The 12,391-nt window shown below is 39.6% G+C and overlaps 1 long non-coding RNA gene across 1 annotated transcript in view; it reads left to right on the top strand.

The window, feature by feature from the left end:
- The window catches only part of LOC104147977 (uncharacterized), a 150,567-nt gene that overhangs the window by 87,756 nt on the left and 50,420 nt on the right, over positions 1 to 12,391 (top strand). Inside the window, exon 2 of the long non-coding RNA XR_695015.2 lies at positions 10,387 to 10,433. This is a non-coding gene — a long non-coding RNA (uncharacterized lncRNA). The remainder of the gene's footprint in view (positions 1 to 10,386; positions 10,434 to 12,391) is intronic.

Below are 12,391 nucleotides of genomic sequence, written 5' to 3'. Positions count from 1 at the left end.
AAAATTGTACACCGTGGTAATCATGGTCTATGCCTGACTACAGCCATATATGCCATAAACATAAGATTATGACTTCTCCACAGTTGAGGCAGAGTATGGGATGCAACAGAGAATTTTTTTTGTCAAGCAGTAATGCCTCTGGTAAAAAAAAATGCAAATGTGCAGTGTAACTGGCAGGTTTTTTCCTTATATTGTGTTATATATTTTCAAATTTACCTTGGAAGAGCTCCCCTTTAATGAAACGTACAGAAAGATTTGGATATTCCACAATGTAGAATGATACTGTGATTATGCATATTCTTAGTGCTTTGGGTAAAGGAAAAATACAGCAGATGCTGTTTGATGTAATCCAAACAAACTGCAATCCTAAAAGATCATAAACATACTCTGTATTTTGGTATTATTCAGTGATCTTGTTGTTGGTAAAGCTTTTGATTTTTTTGTTTTTTTGGTTTTTTTTTTTTTAATCTTGAATATTTAACCTTTAAAGTACTATGAATAATATAGCCTTTGCTCTGAAATTCATCCTGAGTGTTTTCATTTTCAGCCAATGACTTCAATATTTTATGAGCATTAACGAGCCCTTAAAACTTCTCGCAGGCTGAGATCTTTTGTTCTATTTTGTAAAGTGGAGAAATTGGAGTTCCCACTTTTCTGTGGGTTACAGCAGATATCTTGCGCTCCACTCAGAGCACCCTCCCTTCTGGAGGCTCCCCTGGATTGCAAAGCGTGTGCTGTCACTACTGACAAGTAGTCATTATGTTTCCTGAATTGGAGGCATGGCCTGGAACAGTAGTCTGCTGTTTAATTATTTAATCTCTACCTGTGTGAGAATTGCATGTGGGAAATCAAAGAGGATTGCTTTTTTTTTCTTTTTCTTTTTCTTCCTCCTCCTGCCCAACTTATGTTCCTTCCAAAACAGTCCAGGCTGTTAAGAACTGAGGCAATAAGGAATAACTCCTTCCTGCAGGCCAGAACAGTAGTGATGTTACTTCTGTTTCTGATGGACAGATCAACATGCTGCCAGGGTCTTGGGCAGAGATGAGCTCTCTGCGTTCTCCATCACCCTCTGCCTTACCTCACCTTGGCTGATTCGGAGTAGGAGCAGCTCTTTCTCCAAATAGACCCAGAAGTGAGTTTTTTGGTTGCTCCCTCTAGCATTTGTCTGTGTGAGGAGCTGGTAGAGAGCTTCTGTCCTGTTCTGTTGGCATTTAGGGATGGACAGGGCTCTGATTGCTGAAGTGCAGGGAGACTGAGACCAACCACTGGTTTGGTTAGTGAGCTGAGGAATGTCTTCCTCAGGCATTGGGAATGCAGGGACTATATGCAGAAATCCCAGGCTTTGGTACACGGCTGCTAATTTGGGCAAGAGGGAGCTAAAGCTGAGTGACTTAGTGATGCTTATGCTTGGAAAGTGTCAACGTTTCTCAGCCTTGGAGTTTGAGAAATATTGCTGCCTATCTCGTCACATTTTGGACAGTACATAATATAATTAACATATGCAGTGTGAGCCTGCAGGGAACTTTAGCACAGATACTTTAGTATGGCAGCAGTTTGCACTAAAGGTTTTATCACTGTATGTGCTGGAGTATGAGCTCTTACTTCCCTCTGGCAGCAAACACTTCTAACGCTGGGATCGCCAGGCTCAGTGGTCTTCAAAGGTGACGCTGTGGGGGTTTTTCCACTGTAACGGTAATCTGTGTTTCCTAGGTATCTCCATCCACATTCAGCAGCTAAAACAGAAGTGCAGATGTTGTTTTTCCTTTCAAAGGGTTGCTGCGTGTGTTCTGCTAGCAGCGCAAGAGACTCAGGCAGTCAGAAACCGAGGCGCCCGTGTCCAGGTTTGGTCACCACCTGCGTCTACGAGTTCTGTCTCACAGGTCGTTGCAGTAGCTCTCAGCCTGCATTAATATATTTTGTGTAACAACTCAAAACAGTTTAGCAAACAATTTACACAGAGAGTACTTAGCTTTGCTCTATTATGGAAGTAAGTTTAAACATTAGATGCTTTACCTATAATTCCCTTTAAAAAAAAAAGGACGGTCCTGTGGATAAGGCAGTAGACTACAGCTCAGCTGTACTGAGCAGTTATTGCCTGTTTAACTGTGATGTGAATCAAAATCCCTGTAATTATAATATGGACATTGTTCTACTTATGTAGGAGCGTCTCTTTTCCGTTTAGCTTATCGCTTTAGTTTTCCTTAAACCAATTTAAAGAAAAGCACTCTTTTTTCTGGGGTAAATATCCATCTAAGGAGCTAAATCAATAGCATTTCAACTCTCACATTCCAACATATAACCAGTAAAATTGCCAATGAACACAAGGCTTTTTGGCTGAGGAGGTCTGAACTATGTTCCTACCTCAACTCTGTGGGCTGACTTCTGAAATAAGCCTGGCCTGGATAACTGTGGCCTGGCATCCCAAGTAACTTATTCAACCTTCGTCAGTTATGAACAGGTAGTAGAGGAAAATGTAGGGACTGATTCATCCCCTCTCTCTTTCATCGTTGATATAGGTAAAGTCTATGTTCCTAGCTTCCTGATTTAGGTAATTAGTTAAGTGCCTCAAGTGAGGAGGGAATCATCTGTACCTTAATTCTTCTACTTTAATTCCCCTTTCCACTTGCTTCTCCTACTCACCGTTTTGTGTATACAGACCAGGCGCGTTCTCTCTTACTCTGTGTATAATGCCTAGCACAGCCGAGCTTTGATTTCCATCTCAGGTATCTAGGCACTGTAGCAATTATGAATGAAAAATCAATACCATTTAGTAGTCAAATATTATTCCTTTCTAAACTCCTCATTCCTCTGCCTTGCTGTTGTTCATGCAGCCAGAGGTTTTCGCTCTCCCTGCTTTTACCTTCAAGCTCAAGGTGATGTGAGCTTTTAATCAGCAGGCTCCCCAACTGTAATTCTTGAATTCTGTGGCCATCAGTCATGTGTCAGAAACTGTCTTAAAACAAAAAGGTTAACATTGAAAACCTCTTCCATTGTTTCCTGATCCTTTTGGGGGCCAGGTTGCAAGATTTTGAAATGCCCTGTCTGTAAAGAGATAATTTGAAACTGTTGCAGATGTAAGCATGGTGTGTTTGCTGCAAAAAATTGATTGTTATGAATATAAATGGTAATTTTATTCGAGGCCTTTTTGAGTAGCCTTTTACGATCGTCACACTGCCAGATATAATGGGTGACCTCTCTGCTATCGCTATAGGAGAAATTACAAGCGGGGAGTGTCTTGCTTCGTAAGTGGTGAATAATGACTTAAGTTATATGCCTAAGGACAATGGGACCCAAGGTATGGATAAAATCAGTGTCTTTGTCAGAGGACAGCATTGGCTGCTGAGGCAGCTGAAGGCAGTAACCTGCCTACTCTTCCTCACGGCAGGAGTGCGGTGGAGGTGGTTAGAAGGCAAGCAAGGTGTCGTGATTCTGATAGCTTTTCTCCTTTACTCCCTCATTTAGCTTCTGCATAGCCTTAGGTAGGATGATTCATTAGGATGCTCTATGCCTCAGCCAATCCATGCCTACATTGGCCAGACGGAATTTACTTGTCATATGTCTATCTTATGTTACTTTAACTAATATTTTTGAAATTCTGGGATCCTTGCATGGGAGGTACTCTGTATACACAAGGAATATAATTTATCATTTTCAGGTCTATGAAATAGAAGTTTTCACATTTCTAAAGTTATCCATTTTTAGAATTTATAATATTTAAAAATTATTTATAGATATATATATTAAAAATTTATAATGTTAAAGACTCTTGAGGAAGGCAGCACCAGAAATTAATTGGAGGTATCCTGTGTGATTAGCTATTCCACAGAGGACAAAATCAAGCAACGGTATTAAGTTCTTCTTCCAGAGGACCTTGAAAGTGCTGATATTTTTTAAATCTTTTCAGAGAGTGATGACTTCTGCATCTAGGCCAAAAATAGCACATGCTTAGGATGGGGTTAGGAAGCAAGCTGCCCCTAGCATCAAGATTAAAAATCATCAAGGAAATAATGTTGATAGAAGTGCATTGCTAGGAAAAAGAATATTGGATTCATTTGAATCAAACTTTTGCTGAGGGGTGGCTTATCCCAATGTTTTTAAAAAAATCAAGAAACTTCACTAAATTAATACTATGAATGAATAAATGTTCTGGTAGTGATTGCAATTGATAATTTATTTTGTCAGAACGGTAAATAAAACTAAGGAGAGCAGCTCTAGTGGATTTCAGGTTTAGTTTAAAGATAATTAATTATAGCTGGGCAAAAATTAGGCCAGGCGGTGTCCAGATGGGAATGACATATTTATCTCTCCAACTACAGGTACAGTAGTTTATCATGGTCCACCTCTGATCAGTATTGGATGGATTTCCCTGAAACAACCTTTCATTTTGGAATTGGTACTTGGATTTATTCTGCTAATGTGTAAAATGGGGAAGCTTGCTAATCTGCTTATTTATGGCCAAGTATAGGTTCAGCTGAACACTTTGCTGATCTGATCAAATTTAAATTTTCTGGCTTTTTCCCATTTATGGTGAAGGTTTTTTTTTTTTTCATTTAGCGTTTCACTTACTCTGGCATTCACACAACATCAAGGCATTGCAGGCTATCTGCACTTTCTAAAGGGCATCATTCAGGACAGTGAAGTTTCCTAGTGGAGTGACGAGGCTGGAAGCATGAGGAACGTCATGCTTTGCTTATGTACTCAGGGCACAGCTATCTGCTGCAGAGCTGGGAGCCCTGGGAACCTTGACTCTAAGATAGGCAATGAGGTGACTCTGTTAAAGAACTGGAGATTTGGGTCTTTTAAGGACATTAGATGAACTGGCTTGGAACTTAGCAGATGAACTGGCTTGGAACTTAGCAGATCTCCAGTGGAAACGTCCCGGAGCTTCAGCAGAACCTTCTAAAAACTGAGATTTGAACATGTTTCCACGATTTGTTTTTCTGAAGTAAACCCCTTTTGCCATAAGACTCCTGATCTGCTCTAATTATGTGTACCTACTTCCAAGTTTCTACTAATATCCACAAATATTGAAATAGCTTATTTCATGAGCTTATAGCTTCTATCTAGCAACCTCAGTCTGGATGGTGTGCAGAAAGACTCCTTCCTTTTCCTGAGTGCTGAGAGATCTGAATATTTTTAAGAGAGTTCTAATATCAGGTTTTAGATCCCTTGGTCTAGCCTATAATTATGCATTCTCAACGTAGACAAACTAAAAAGGGCAGAACTGCAGGGTGCATGCAAGAGGCAAGGGAAAGATCCAACTCTGGGTGCAGAACTGTTCCACTGTTTCCACAGAGTTAGTCTTGGACTGCCATTAAGGAGGCAAGTGGCTTGGCCTGTAAAAAGTAACCATTCTGCACTGTTAAACAGCACTTCCATACCTTGCATGTATGCATTTTTTTTCGCAGATTGCCCTATAGCATAATTATTTTCTAATGGAACTAGGTAAGTGTCTGCTGAACTTGAAATCGATTTCTGAAAGCCATGGGACAAGAATACTTGCAGTGACACCCAGTGTCATGAATAGATCTGCTTAGCTCTGCAACACCTAATTATCTCACCCACATTTAGACAGACTGTAAGGTTTGCAATCTAGCTCGATAGGCTCAGCTAGCAAAGCCATGAGTAAGTCTCTAATACACTATTTTCTTTCTAAAATGATGAGTCTAAATTGCAGGAAGTCTTAGACTAAAGCCTTCTTCTTCCAGAAGTGCTGTTAGAAGTGAAGTGACAAACACATGTATTATTAAACATACCATAAAACCATTATTTCTACTTAAACAGAAAAAAGGTCAACACATTATGGCAAACGCATGTTCTTTAACTATCAACTACTATATACTGTACACCTAGCTACAGACTTGCTACAGGATATTCTGAACATTTGATTAGTATCCTGGGTCTCTGTATTGATTGGCGTGGGGTTGAAATGGGCTGCTTTGTTCAGTCTTAGCAGCTATGACCTTTATGAGGTTTTTTAGCTCACTCTGGCTCACCGTGCCTTTGTTAGGCCTACAAAAGCTGCTCCCTCAAACAACTGGTAAGCAATGGTTATATGTCTCAAGAAAGCCATCCATATGGAAGTGCTTGGTAGAGAATTCTGGATGAACAAACTTCTTCCATATACATGAGAAGTTAAATTTTAGAAATTGCTCAGCTGATGATCTTTTTCTCCAGAATAAGATTCCTGTTTGAAGTGAGATGAGTAGTATTCCAGTTTCTGTGCATTGATAGGAGGCCATACCGACAGCTGCAGCTGTAGGGAGGAGAACGGCACACTATGGGTAGCAGGAAGGTGAAGCAGGGTTTCAGGATACCTCCTCTGAATCAACCCATCTCTTATGGCTCAAAGTGCTGGAGTTTGTCTGGAGTTTGTCTGGAGATAGTGTGATATTTTCCTGGTCTAAGTTTGTCTTTTCTCCATTATATGAAGCCTCAAGTGTTCTTGATTTTGACTTTGTTGGACCTCATTTCCACAGGGACTCAGTCTTCTCAATCTCAGATATCCCATTTTTTACCGGCTTCTAAATTCCACCTCTTTTTGTAGCAACTGGTACTTTCTAGAGATCTAGCAACATAAGAGTTTCCGTTTACACACACACAAATACTGTTCTGTAGGTCATCAAGGTACAGGTTAATACTCTGTTCTGTGTTTGACCATCAAAGTTTGAGCTTTTTGAAATCAGCAAGTTTCTTCTTTTAACTAGTCCTTTCTCAAAACGATAAAAGGGAAGCTCCAGAGAAACTGAAGAAGGGAAATAGATGCAAAAAGCAAAGAAAATTATCTTTAGCAAAGAAGGGTTGCATTGAATACAAGGTTGGTATTATCAAAGATAATGTGAACCATAGGAAAATTCAGAAGGAAAATTATGTTGGCCAAACGCTGGTAAACCTCAGCAGTAGTGAAAGTAACCCAGATAAATCTATTATCTATCTGAGGCTGTTGGAAAGCAGGGCCAAGCTAAATTGTGTTTCCACCCTCTGAAAGCCAAAAAGCAAAGGAGCTTTGTGGCATACTACTGGTGCTGGTTACCTGTGCAGCTTGTAGAAGTGAGGTGTTCTAGAGCCAGTAGTCAGGAAGACTACCTGCAGGGTCCTTTGTGATGCAGCAGAAACCTGCTTAAGTACCAAAGTCACTACAGAAATGCAGTTATAACTTCCCTATCCAACCAGCCATCAACATCTATAACATCAACACCTTATCCCTATTCTCTTAAAATCCTTTCTTATTATGAAGCTGTCAGTCCCATTCTGCAGTTTTTCCTCTATTTCTCCTTAAACCTGCACCTTCACAGGTTTTAAAGTACTTCTAAGTTCCTGCCTTCCTACTTTGTCTCAAAAGTCTGCAAGAGAAAATATATATTCAAGACTTTTTATGTTAATCATCTTACAGATATTTGTAGGAGCCTCAAGCATTGAGAATTTCTTGATAGATTAAGTAATAATGAGAGAATGAGAACAGTGTATTTTATTTCCAGGAGCTGGGAGACAATCTTTGAGGGGAAAACATAGAAGGTGTAATATTTTGCAATGGTTCATTTACAAGGAGCTGTAAATAGCTCTCTAATGGGGTAGAATGTTTCAAAGTGGTAAAAATGCTTGAGTTGGATTCCACAGTCAGAATTTCCCTTTATTAAATAAACAGGTGTAGTCAGGGTTTTGTTTTGCTGCCACTAAATAATATAGACAAAATTTTTCCCTTCTAAACTAGATGTGTGGAAGTTGAAGGACTACTATGCGAATATAAAGTATTAAGCTTTGTTGCAGGGATGAGGCCAGTTGAAAGGAATAGTAAAATATAAGGCTGTTCACAGAGAGTGATCAAGCAAACCACTGTTATAAAGAAAAAGCATCCTTACTCAAGACCAAAAAGCCAGACAGCGCTTGTCCAGAGGCACCAACAACTCTCACTGCAAACTTCACCTCCTCAAACTCAGAACCCCTCACCCTGGTTCTTTAGAGAAGGAGTGACTTCATTCAGCAACGTCATAAATGCAAACAAAATACCTGATGCATCTCTCAGAACCACATCTGCAATGCATTTGGAATAACAAAACACGTAAAAAGACTTGCTTAGGAATAAGGTTGATTTGTGTTTGTTCATATATTTGGTGACAGAACTTTTTGAGGAGGTTAATGTTTGTTTGTCACTTATTTCAGGGCAAATGGTGGCATCAGCTGTTTGAACTGTTCCTTCATATAAGTCTTGCTGTTTTATAAACTTTTAAAGAATTATGTATTACTCGGTAATAGAAGTTTAAGTGAATAGAGTCCATGATTTTCACAAAGATGTTTATTTTGATGTGGTGGCTACTGATACTTGCAGGGGAAAGATAATCTTTCAGTTAATGCTCTGAAGAGAAAATCTGGATTCAATGTTATGTCCACCACAGGCTAACTCGTTTTAGGCCGGTCACTTAAGGCTACAACTACATTGTGGCATATGGGAGCTTTGGTCCAGATGCATGCTCTAGGCAAAGCCTATTTCTCTGTCAGTGTGAGACTTTGTTACATCCACCTGTCCCTCTTATGCCTATTTCAAAAGAAAAGAAACGTAGGCGTTGCAGCCTAGCTACTGCACAACGTTAGGCTCATGAAGAGAGCTGGGAAATGAAGGCTCAGGCTTGCTGCGTGTACCTATGGGCTCTGGGTGTCATGGTTTCTCCAGCTTCCCAGGCTGGTAAAAATAAGTCTTTTACAATGTTGCATATTCCATTTAGGTGAGACCATTCCTGTGCTGATAAAATTTCTCTGCAAGAACTGGCTGCTGATCCTTTGTGGTGCAGTGATTTCAGGCAGTTGTAGTTTCAGTCTCAGCTCCCTGCTCCAGACACGGTTCCAGCTGAATTGGTGCTGCCTGTTCTCTGTCATTTTTATTTTCCCCTCAGTCCTTTAGGGTACAGTACAGTACACATCAACAGGAGGAAGACAGCAGCATGTGTGGGATGTGTGCAGGAGTCATCTGGCATCTCTCCCTTCACTTGTCCACTTCTCCTTTGCCTAGTGTTTTTGTTTGCTCATTCAAAGATGTTTAAATGGAGGTGATGTTAATGAAAACTGAGGTTGCTGGACCAAATTCAGACAGTGACGTCAGTCACGTCCAATAGGAAAGTTGACTGTGTAGTCTTTTTCTTCCAGATATGCAACAGCAGACTTGGTGCTACCTCCTCCTTTTGTACTTGTACAGGGGATACAAAGACTCTGAAGCTAAAACTTTCAGAAATGTTTGTGTGGTGCTAGAACTAAAGCAGGGGCAGAGATCCAAAACACTGTTTTATCTTACCTTAAATGCAACCTAGTGAAGAACTATGGAAACATATGACCAGGCCCTCCATGGCTTTTTTCCCTAAAACTGAATGAGTCTGTGCAGCAGTGGGGTTAAGCACTGCATTGCCAGCATTAGCATCTGTGGAGTCTTAGCTGGTCTGAATACGATGCTCATAGGAAAAAGTGTCACTAAGAAACTGTTATGAACATGGTGAATTAAGTTGTTTCTCATAAAGTGATGGATAAAGTTTTACCGATGTGAGAATCTTCTAAATGAGGCAGTTTCTATAACTTTGAACTACATATATAGTAGCACATATAGTTCACAGTTCTAGAACTATATGTATCTATATTGAAAGGATTTGGAGAAAATCTTGTCTTTTCCCTGCCTTGCATATGAGCTGGGACCTTGGTGGTCCTTGCATTATCTTACTTCTCTCTTTGCCAGCAGATGCCAGTTTTTCTCCAGACAGGTCACTTCTTTTCTTCAGGACTTTTTGTCCTGAAGGAAAAGTGGAATTTGAAGATTTCATTGTGTTTCTTGTGTCTGGGTGACAGGTGCAATCAAGGTATTGTGTTTTTGAAAAACCTGGATATGACCATATGGGACCAGTAGGAATGATTGTGCACGTATGTTCAGCATTAACTAACTTGCTGTTGTTTATGTTGATCTATAGCAAATATATATGTACATGGCTCTGCACAGAGAATCTCCAAGGTCTTTGTAATTCTTGGACGACATACATGTTGACATAGCCTTATTGCCACTCTGATCAAATGATGTCCTTGCACAACACGTTTACTCATAGACTGCCTTTACAGCTGGTGCATGCCATTCAGAGAGCATAGAACTGTCCAAGGGCAGTCTCAGTTCTTCCCTTCCTTTGCCGTAGAAAAACCTACATTTGGGTGATAGGATCTACCAACATCTGTGCAGCCATTATATGCTGAACCTCATCTATAAATGCAATTCCTTTGCCTTTGTTTATGGGAGTTTACATGAACCTATGAGAGTTTACGTTACACGAAACTTTTACTTATGTTCTGGGAAACCCATAAGCCACTTTGCTGCTGATAGTCCACTTGGTAACAAATCTTCCTGTGCAATTTGTCTTCCAGAGCTGACAGAACCCCATAAGAAAAGGAAACGGACTGGGCTCCACAAGGTATGTATTTATCTCATGCTGTTATACATATGCACAAGATGTGGAATGGCGAGAAAGGGAAAGGTATGTCAGTGAAGAATACTTCCAGTGGCTATTGCCAGCTGTAAGGGCCAGTTAAAATTACACCTGCCTGTAATTAACTACCAATTTCCACACATTTCCAAGGTCTGTAGTGTACTGACCAACATAGTTTGGAAGCATATAGAGATTTTCCGGGAAAAGTAACTTTGATTTTTAAATTGTTCTCTGTCTTTTGTTTACTTTAAAACTGAATTGATACTTTTAGGTAAATAAGGAAACAGAAGCAAAGAGATCAGGAAGATTTACAGGAACCAAGTGAACACAAGAGGATCAACCTCCAAACAGTTACTAATGTCTATTTACATAAAAACCTTCATAAAATTCATAAAAACCTTCATAAAATTCATAAAAACCTTCATAAAGCTGTAGCAATTTTCATGCTTAAGTGAAGACTGAGGGCATACTGAACAGCAAAACAGTGGTAGCTGCACTAATGAAGCCACTTGTAAACAGGGTGAAAAACCCTAAAAGCATGATTGTGTTTACAGTGAGTTTTAGCACGCTCTGGAGGTGTCTGGCTCCAGCAGAACTCTGAACTTTGGTTCTGTCCTTTCTATCCTGCTCTGTTAATTGAATAGGAAGATGACCTAGGTGTGATTTTTCACTCTCGGCAGTTGTTCTGCCCTGAGCTGGATAGAAATTGTTTTTACTTACAGTGCATTTTGCCAGTGATGGTGAAAAAAACATTTGTTCTTATTTAGCTGTTTCTGTAGTTAGGTGATGGGAAGGGAAACAATCCTTGGAAGTTGTTAGTCCCAGCTATTACTCAAAGTTATCGAATGAAGGACATTGAAGGATGGTGGTCATTGTCACTATTTTTAATCTTAAGAATGGAAAACAGGAAGATTTCAGATTATGGGTATTGGCAAGGAGAGACTCCTGATTCATCTGCAGGAGGCCTCCCAGGCTGGTAAAAATTCTGCTTTTGAAATGTAAAAGAAAAAGAATGGCTTCATCTGTAGCAACATAATGTTCTTGCTTAAACTGAGTTGAAATAAATCCATTATTTAATGGTGCAGAATTGGAACAAATTCTGATTGAAGTTTTTATTACATCAAATAACTTCCTCAAATTAAGAGTGGGTACAGATATTCTTGGATTTATTCCATCAAATAAATTATTTTTCCCCTATCAACTAAAATGAGGGGGATGCTAGTTCTGTTGGGTAAAATTCAAATACATTGAGTTTGCGATGAGTAAATGATTTTTTTTCTGAGATGAATTCTGTTTTGTCTGACTGAATTAAGACTTACTTTGCTTTGTTTATAATGTCTGATACCCTAAGAGTTGATAGATTCAGAAGTTTTTATCTGCATTGATCAATGAGATTGTTTATTTGGCAAGAGGTGGAATTGTAATTCTGAGAGGCTTTAGCCAGCAAAAGAATATGAGTATATATATGTATATTTTCATGCACGTGAGAGAGTTTGATTCCCCGAGTATATTGAGACTAGATATAGTGTCAAGTGAAGGTATGTAATGTGAAAGAAAATATATTTAATGGAAGATCTCTATAAGTGGACAGATCAGACAGATGTTTTCATTAGACCTCCTTGAACAGAATTTGAAAGATCAAGGTGGGATTGTTTGGTTGACTGGATCCAGGGAGGCCTTTTTCAAGTACAGGTGCTCAAGTATGGCATGGCAGGCCCTGAAGAAGCTGAAAGCTGAATTAAAACCAAAGCTGTTATTGATATATTTAGTGTTAAAATAGACTGGAACCTGGGGAAACTGTCTTTGCCTAAGTGGGTGATAGGAGAAAGTGTTCTCCTTTGCTTTTTTCAGATCATCCCCTATGTTGCTTGTATCATTGGTCTCCCATTTTCCTGCAGCACAATGAGCATAATGAAAACAGATCAGGTCCTCATTTTCACCTG

Source organism: Struthio camelus, chromosome 3, assembly GCF_040807025.1.
Source record: "Struthio camelus isolate bStrCam1 chromosome 3, bStrCam1.hap1, whole genome shotgun sequence".
Classification (NCBI taxonomy): Eukaryota; Metazoa; Chordata; class Aves; order Struthioniformes; family Struthionidae; genus Struthio; species Struthio camelus.
This window is presented reverse-complemented; position numbering and strand designations above follow the sequence as displayed.